Here is a 9,930-nt window from a genome sequence, read left to right on the forward strand (position 1 = left end):
TGTCATTCACGTGGCAACAGTGGACAGCAACTAGAACGCTTCCTTACGTTTTCTACACTTGTTCACAGGTTGGTGGTGCTTCTAGCCTTTTTTTTAGAAAAAAACAAACTATTTTTATCTTTCCCACCGCTGCCACTATGAAGGTTTTTTTTTTATTTCTTGACGATGCCGGATGAAGATGGAAAAGAGTGTTTGTCATGCCATGGCCCGTTGCCTGAAGATGGATGTATATTACGTACGCTGGTTGCAAATATTCGTACCATCTAGGCAAATGCCCTGGGGTGAAGACCACTAACTTCCGTGTCAAGGGTGCTTCACTGACATCTAGTTGGATCTGTCCAACCTGCGAACTTGGACAGAAAAGATGCAGCACTGTCCGCACGCCCACTGACGACTCAAATATTTTGAAGAGGTTAAAAAGAGTTAGATGAAAATGTTACCCTTATCATCCCCCTCATGTCCAAAGCACAATTTGACATAACTATTGCAAACAGTCAGTGGCATTGAAACGTCGATAGAATTGCTTTCTGACAATACGACAGGAATTCCAGCAAGTTAGACAAGCACGAAGCCGACATTGCAGCCTTAGAAAGTAGAGTCGAGAGCATAAAGTCAGGAACGTCATCGAGCACGAACGAAGTCAAACTAAAGCTAAATGAACTCGAACAGTACAGTCGCAGGCAAAACATGGAGATACATGGACTCGCAGAGGAAGCAAATGAAGACCTAATAAGAAAAATGAATGACCTGGCTTGCGAACTTCAGCTACATCTGCTTGAAAACAGTAGCCTGAACTCACTTCATAGGCTACCAGCACGAAAGGGGAAAAGGTCGATCTTTCTTGCTCGGTTTGCATCTGTCCGACTAAAAGAAGAGTGGATGCGGAACCTCACGCCTTGAGGATGAAGCACCTTACGTGAAATATTTGGACAACCTCACCCCTTTCAATAAACGGCTTCTTTGGTTAGCGAATAGTAAAGGCAGAGAAAAGAACTATCGCTTTGTATGGCAAAAAAAAATGGTCACATTTTTGTGCGGAAAACTGAGGGCGTCAGTGCAATCCGCATCCGTGATGAAAGTGACTTTGATAAGATAACATGATGTGCTACATCGGTGGTGAATTTCTACTATGAATGACAGTCGCAATGGAGAGCAGCCGTTATCACAATGCCAACTCCTTTAGATGTATCAAGATTGCAAACTAAATCCGGATGCTTTTCTTTTTATCATCTGAATGCATGTAGCTTAAAGAACAAAGACGAAGAAGTAGGTAATTTTTGGTCGACATGAGATCATTATGTTGACGTGCTTTCTTTCACTGAAACGTGGTACACTTATTTAAACAATTTTGTCGTCTTTCCGGGTTACAAATGTGAAGCACTGTTCAGGAAAAACAAAAAAGAGGGTGGTGCAGCTTTATACATAAAAAGCAGTATTCCTTATGAACTGGTTTGGGGGGTTTAATGTCCCATAGCGACTCAGGCTGTGAGAGACGCCGTAGGGAAGGACTCCGGAAATTTCGACCACCTGGGGTTCTTTAACGTGCACTGACCTCGCACAGCACACGGGCGTCTTGCTTTTCGCCTCCATCGAAAAGCGACCGCCGAGGGCGGGATTCGATCCCGCGTCCTTGGGAATAGTAGTCGAGCGCCGTAACCACTGCGCCAAACCGGCGGGGTGATTCATTATAAACTGTTCCCGCAATGCACAGTTTTGAGCCCCGCATACGAGTCACTTTTTATTCAGACAGGTGCATTCATCTTTGGCGTAATTTATCGGCCACCTTCTTCGTCCCTTCAAGAGTTTTATCATTTTTTTCGACACTGTATTGGATGATTTTGCCTTGCAAAGTAATCCGGTGGTAATAATGTGTGATTTCAATATTAACATGCTTGAACAGTTACATTCTGTGAATGAATTCGTTGATATATCGGCCAATGGTTTTGTAACATAATCACAAAACCTACCCGCGTCACATACTCCGGCGAAACACTTATTGATCATTGTATAACAAACAGTGATATACACGGTATAGTCGCAGGAGGACTCCTGAGTGACGTTAGTGATCACCTATCAACTTTCTGCTTCATTTAAAGGTCATATAAACAGATCGTCAAACGTACCGATCCACCACAGAATTTTCGGATTATAAGCAGGAGCAAAATTGAACATTTTCGTCTACTCGCTTTCTCTATAGACTGGAGCGAATTACTATGCGAGGAAGATCCTAATATTTTATACGACAGATTCTTGGGCAAAATAATAAATTGTATTAATGCGCTTTCCCAGTTGTAGGAACGGCCAAATGCAGAAAAGGAAGGTAGCCTTGGATCACGCGAGACCTGATTGGGCGAATCAATGCATGAAATAGACTTTTTAGCCAGTTTATAAGATTGAAAGATTTGTCAGTCCTGAAAGAGTATAGAAAAATTAGAACTAAGTTATGTGCTTACATAAAAAAGTATAGAATTAACTATTACGCTCAGAAGTTCTCGGATGTTTATTTTGACCCTCAAAGAACCCGGCGTACAGTAAAAGATCTTCTACGGAAACCGGAGCAAAATGTACCAACTCAAATTACAATTGGAGGAACTGATTTTAGTGGTAAATCTCTTGCTAATGAGTTTAAAAGACGCTTTTTGGCATTTAGAGCGTTTTGTGCAATTGAGCATAGTCAAAAACAGCTGTTCCTGTGGTATTGATGACATTAAGGTAGCACCAATTAAAGCAATTGCTGCCTTAATGGTTAATCTACTTTGTAATCTGACAAATCTAATCTTGACAACAGGTGCTTTTCCCCCGACAAAATGAAGATAGCTAGAGTGGCGGTTTTGTTTAAGGGCGATGCTGCAAATATCCTCAGTAATTATAGACTTATATCAGTTCTCCCGTTGTTTTCCAATGTAGTACAGAAAGTGAATATACTAGAATATATAACCACTTTAATAAACATGAGTTAATCTCTTCTAGCCAATACAGATTTCAAAAAATAAATCGACTGAATCTGCTTTGCTTAGTATCAAGGAAAAGCTTATCAAAAACATAGAAAATCATCTGTACACATTAGGCGTTTTTCTAGATTTTATTAAAGCATTCGATTCAATTAAACATGTTATACTTCTTAACAAATTGCTATTTCATGAAATATGAAGGGTTCCACTTAAATTATTGCATATTTATCTTTCATGCCGCTCCTAATATGTTTTTGTCAATGATTTCACCTCCGAGTCTGAGTTGAATAAATTTGGGGTTCCCCAAGGGTCAATTTTAGGGCCTATCTTGTTTCTTCTGTACATTAACGACATCGTATCTCTACCAGAAACTCCTCCTATTATTCTTTACTACGACGATACAAGTGTATTTTGTTTCAGCAGAAAACGTAGACTCCTTAATTCCACATGTAAATGTACGGCTTGGGAATTTATCTGATTGGCTTGTTGCAAATCAGCTAACATTATATATTGACAAAATGAAGTACATTGTGTTTACTCCAGTTAACAGGGCTTTTCATATTAGTTATGAAGTGATATTGTAGTCGCGACCACAGGAACTGGTTTCAGAAATCAAATTTTTAGACGTTCAGTTTCAGGAAAACCGGAGTTAGTCTTTTCATGTTCGCTTCATTAAACGCAGTGTTGCACAATGCATTGGTAGGCTGAGTCGGTTCCGTTTACTGTTGCCTCGTTATCTGCGGCATCAGCTCTTTTTCAGCACTGTTCACTCGCAGCTACATTACTGCCTGCGTGTATGGGGTAGCACTTCGAGGACAAATATGGAAAGCCTCTATTTAATAAAAAAAATGTGGCCGCTTTATTGAAAATCTATCACGACGTGACTTGACATCACTACATTTTCGGCCAAGTCGAATTCTGGACATTGAATCATTATTTAGGCTGCGATTGTCAGAGGTTGCTTTTTCAGATTTTAAAAGCAATTCAGCACTATTCATCTTCAAATATACAAAGCCTCAGTCACATTACAAATTTAGGAAAACCAATTTTGTCAAGAACTGCCGGACGAATTATGGTAGATAATTATTCAGTTGGCAAATTCCTAACCTCCTGAACCTCTATCCTGACCTTACTGATCTCATGAAAACCTGTTCCTCTCTGCCTGCTTTTCGAAAAAGAAGGCAGAGATTTTCTTCTTTAGTGATTTTTTTGAGTGAATGCCGCGTCAATTACTTACACCAGCTGGTGTGTGTAAGCAATGCAATGTTCGCATATTATAAGTTATTTGGAAGATCAAGTTTTTCTGGAATGGCTTTCTTTTCGCTCTGTCAAGTTAACGCATCCGTTTTTATCATTTTATTTGAAACAAAGGTGTGTGTGTGTTTTTTGCCAAGTAAACCTATCCGTGGGTATTGCTTGTTTTGTAACAAAGATGTTTTTTTTTTCTCTATGTATACATTACAATATGATATCCCTTGCTGTGTTCTTGCTGTGTTCCAAACCCTGTCTGTGTGAATGCCGGGTGTCTAGGGCCCAGTAAGGTGACCACGCGTGTCACCTTTAGCCCTCTTCATTCAGGCAATTCTGTCTAAATCAAAATAAACTCAAACTATAGTTTGTAAGTCCGGACATAAGCATCAAGATGGAGATACGCTCTCTCGTGCGCCTGTTGAGCTCGCGACGCGAAGAAGCTTTGCTGTGCCGCCTGTAGGTTGGTGTAGCATTCACAAACTCGTATTCTTTTATGATAGGCATGGTAAACAGCCCTGCATGCACAAACCAACGTTACCAGATCCTTTCCAGTTCTCAAACTCCCACCGCGGCGGCCGTTGATGCGTGGCCCCTTTGCGTTTCCTCTCACCAGATGGCGCGGCAGCAACGGTTAGCCTGACTTTAGGTTAGCCTAAGGCTCCTCCATTTTTTTAAAGGTAGCGACTAGACGAGCGCCCTCTCGTGGGGTCCATGGGGCAGCGCTAGCAGACGACGCGCCGCACTCTTTCGTGCATACCGCGCACTCATGAAGCCGTGCTCGGTGCACACATAAACTGTTTACATCAACAGGTTTGTGTCCTATCCTGCTCAAAAAGCTTCAAAAGACAGGAATAATAACGTAAACATGCGTGTGCAGCATAAACGTAAAAAAAAAAACGCGTTCGTTAAACGAGCCAGCTCATTCTTCTGAACCATTCTCGACTCAGTACAGCGGTTAGGAAACTGTTCATTAATTATGCTTTGAAATTAATACCGAACTTAAATTAGAAAAAATATTTCCCTAAATGTATTGAGCTCGGTTCCTTACTAAAAAAAAATAAGTAGACTGCGAGTTTTCTGCAACTTTTGGGAACGTCGTTGCGCATTGAGCTCTAATGCAATATGGGCGCCGTAGCGTTTGTAACCGTTCGGGTATACTCCGTCTTACACACATTTTTGGCTCAGTTTAATTTATTTACACAGTATTTCAATAGCTTTATTTTGGAGAAAAAGTCAATTTCTCTGCAGCTGTGCATTGCCAACGCAAGTGCATCTTCCAACAACTACAAAAACAAAACAAATCGGGTATGATGCGATACAAAGCTCACGGATAATGTTTTCTCATGTTTATATTCTTTATTTGCTTTATATTGTTCTCCTTATAGCCTACCGGACAATAATGTCACCAGTAATCTTGGATGCCGCCTCTTGAAACTTGACGAGTCCCTGTGCGCGTTCAGCGGAACTTGTTTGCATTGGGTGCAACGCCGCGAGACTCCTCCGTTAAAAGAATAGCTCAGAAGCGTTTCACACACATGGGTGTTTTTAAATTTCTTATTGTACAAATGTTTCTTTTTGTTGTTTTTTTTTTTTACTTTTACACACCGATATTTAGCATCGGCAAATATTCACTTCCTATTTCGATCATTTTGACACATTTGCATCCCCCTCTTTTTCCAATGTTTCATTTTCCATTTATGTCAATTAACTGATCAATTGTTCCGAATAAAGTTTCATAATAAGCATTATCAAGCATGCTTATTATTGTACCCAATGCATAGAAACATGATAGACGCCATTTTATTTATATGCAGTGCCACAAAACCAACTCAAAAAGCTTTCAAAGGTGTATTTTCGACATAGAATCTATCGAAAGACATGCCTATGAAAAAATTAAGCAGCGGGGATCATAATTGATTTCAGCAGCCTTCGATTTCCCAATATATCTTCCTTGTAATGCAAACTAGAAATGATTCGTTTTAATTGGTTTGGGGGGTTTAACGTCCCAAAGCAACTCAGGCTATGAGAGACGCCGTAGTGGAGGACTCCGGAAATTTCGACCACCTGGGGTTCTTTAACGTGCACTGACATCGCACAGCACACGGGCGCCTTGCTTTTCGCCTCCATCGAAAAGCTGCCGCCGAGGCCGGGATTCGATCCCGCGTCTTTGGGAACAGTAGTCGAGCGCCGTAACCACTGCGCCACCCCAGCGGGGTGATTCGTTTTAATTGATAGTATATTTATGAAGCTTTACTGTACAGCCTTTGTCAAAAGTTTAGAGGCCAGGGGTCTGCTTCTGAACCATATAGTGCCGCTAGTTTAGCCCTAATGGAGGCACTTCCCATGGAGGATGGAAAAAACATCTTACCATCAAGAGATTGGGAATACTAGAAGTGCATTACAAGCCGCACGAAGTGGCTCAGAAACAAACCACTTGGAATCTACACTTTTGACAATGACTCTGCATGGTGTGTTTTACTCTATAGCTCCACCTGAACACGCAGAAATATATATTGTAGATTTTGTCTGAAATATTTGCAAAATATTCAAAAAGTTAAACTGTGTGTGCTGTTCATATATAAATAAATGACGCTATCATTCGCAGCGATACCGATGCCAAGAATCCGGCTATATGGCATGCCAGCAGTTTTAGCTTCGTACAAGGAACTGCACTGTAGGTGCCCCAAAGGTTCCCTAGCTTCCCAGTTAAAGGAAGCATGAACTATACACTGGTGGGCACGTGAACCATCACGCGAACATTACCAGTAGAAAGTATTATTTATTCCTTCGTCAAGCAATAACATTAGACGATTCCAATTACTCTTGGATGAGTGCAAGCCATGTTCATCGCCTTCTTTATCTCATGGATGCTGTACTTTGACTCGCACATGTTTACCAAAACCCCAAGGTGCTGCCGCGCATATGTGTTCTCAGATAGATCAAAACAGTAGACGTTAAAGTGTTGCACTGCCTTCTCGTAACAATCGAAGTTTCGTAAGGGTTTAATAGGAACAAGAAGCGATCTGATATTCTCGGATCTACCACGGGCTACAAACATCGCAATATCGGTGACTCTGTCATAAAGAAAACACCTGTTGCGAAGGACGCGCTGCAGCTGTTGCTCTAAAATATTCTTTATTGCATTATCGGTGGCATCTGTGATTCTTTTTCTGAGGATGGCGACGGCCACTTCACTGTTGGGCACCGCGTCTAGGGGCACACCAGCATAATTTATAGGCGTTGTCCTTCTTAATCCTTGGAATTTCGCTATCGGACGCCTTCCGACCTCCGAGTCGCCGAACTGCAGAACCTGGCTCCGATTGGTCCTTCTTTTAACGATATTGTATTGGTCAATCAATGTCTCTCTATGTAAGTCAGCGCTGTCGGAATGTTCCATCCAGCTTACGCTGTACAGATCACCCAAGTAGGTTTTGCGTTTCGAATCGTAGTAGCATGCAAACGAATATTGAGAAGCATTGGCTGCTGTCGTGGCATAGACGTTAATATTGCTCGGAAGATGGCCATCGAAAAGCAAACCTGAGTGGCAGGCTTCAACGTATATCGCCATCCTCGCAAATTTGCCCTGCTTTGACATTTTTCTAATTACGCTAATAAACTTGTTTCCGTACAAGAAGCCGTTCGGAAAACCCAGCATACCCGGAGTTCCGTGGTCGGAAAAGTATACGAACACGTGGTCTCTGCTACTACTGCGAATAACCTTGCCACTTCCGCCTTTCCCCTTCTTCCCCTGAAGAACATCGAGAAAATTTTTAGGGGTCACTTTGTTCCCAGTGTAGTCTTTTGGGACACCGGCATATACATTTCTTCCCTTAGGGTGGTTGAGTATTACGCCAGGCGTGGGGTTGCTTGAATGGTGCGCAATATCATCGTACATCATAACAACGATGCGATCATCGGGAACACCATGGTTTCGAAGCACTTGATAGGCGTGACACACGTCGGCTTGGTGCCTGTAGTTACTAAAACCCTTCGAGCCCGCTACGAGGAGGGCCCAAATCTTCACTTCGTTGGCCTTTTCTTCTTCTTGTGAGATAGGATTATCGCAGTCATCTGTGACCGCTACCGAGAATGAAACTGCGCAAATTGCCAGAAAAACGAGCCATGATGATGCCATTCTTGACCCGCAGTCAAAAGAATGCAGATGCGGTGAAATCCGAAACCGGTCCTTTTCAGAAGCCCTGCGAGTATAGAGAATACACAGGGAGCACCATTCCCTAAATGAAGAACTCATTTGGCATACTGATGGCATAGCGCTGTTGATTGGTCATTGCCTTTGTTTTTCTTGATTATATGCTACTATATGCTATTTGTTACACACTATAAACATTAGTTTGACTTACCTATCATTCAGAGAACACAGTACGTTAAATGGAGGAGGTGCTGTATTTTATTGTATTGCATTTTATAGTATACTGTTGTATTTTAATGTGCTACATCCGGCAGCGTCGTTGTGACAGAAAACTCATCCGCATGGCTCTAGCAGGAGTTAGCTGGCTGTTGACATGTCCGAGCACTAATTCTGCTGGTTTTACGGTAATCTGAGCGACTTGACAAGAGCGCGTGATATCAAAAAGTTTGGAAGACCTCGCCAATCGGGTAGTCATTGATGTGTCAAAGGTGCACTTATAACCAGCGCTCCAAAACCCTTGTATGCCTAGTGAAACACGCTACCACTGCGTCACGCAGGCATGTTCATGTATACGGCTTGGTTTGAGCGGGCTTTACACGTTACTGGTAGCGTATGTTATTCGATTGTACGCTACACATTAGCAAGTAGCTTCGTGACATAAGGCTATCGTTCAGGAAACACCATGCTTTAAATGGAGATGTGCTGTTGAGACTGCACAGTGAATTTTAACGTGATAGTGCTAAAGGCCACATTAAACTGAAAATTTGGTATCGGCGTTGTGAGCGCAAATACACGAGCATGGCTGGCAGGCAATAGCTGGCCGCTAACATGGTCGCGTACTGATTGAATTAATGGTTTCCTGACGACATTACAATCGGCAGGAATTGTCAACTCGGGGTTTTCTTTCATATGGGAGGGTGATATCGGAGTCCACCCTTCCACTACCCTTGAATTCTGAGCGCGCTGTTACGCGTAGTCCCAGTACAAGACAGCAACAGCAGTACAAAATGTTTTATTAGATTTAGTCTGCTTATAGAGTTAGAATATAATCCATCATGTCCATACGGGTTGCCTAAAACGGCGCTTTATATATGTAGGGTGGTAGCCTACGCATCACTCATACCGGCAAAGGCGATGCTTAAGTGTCTCCATAATGTGTTTATGGAATATACACTGCAGGTTATATTTTATGAGGATATAGTGGTGACAGTGGAACGACAATGATCTTGTTTGCTTGTTCAGGGGGTGTAACTACCTACAGCGACTTATGTTATGAGGGACGCCGTTATGGTGCTGTTGAAGATTGGGCAGTGCGAAGGCCGGCGCCGTACAGCGGGCCTCCTTTGCGATGAACGCCATCGACTCTCCAGAGAGGGCGCGAAGTGCAGCACGGGTGCCACGTTTGCCGCCCGACGTGTAGTCGAACTTTAAGTTTGGCTGCGCGACTGCAACGCGCGCTCTTCCGCAAGCGACAAAATTTTCAAGAATTGGTTGGGCGCGGCGCTGATGTGGCGCTTGACCGAATGTGTTCTGGCGACTTCGTGTGCTGCTCGCGTCACCCCTCTTTGTGAGTGCTCG

General features: G+C 42.6%; 1 pseudogene; it reads right to left on the reverse strand.

Moving 5' to 3' along the window:
• Nucleotides 1-7,005: 7,005 nt before the first annotated feature.
• On the reverse strand, nt 7,006-8,337 carry LOC146194371 (legumain pseudogene; annotated as a pseudogene).
• Between the last annotated feature and the right edge of the window lie 1,593 nt (nt 8,338-9,930).

The sequence above is a fragment of the Amblyomma maculatum genome, chromosome 3 (assembly GCF_055883805.1).
Source record: "Amblyomma maculatum isolate TAMU_Amacu chromosome 3, ASM5588380v1, whole genome shotgun sequence".
NCBI lineage: Eukaryota > Metazoa > Arthropoda > Arachnida > Ixodida > Ixodidae > Amblyomma > Amblyomma maculatum.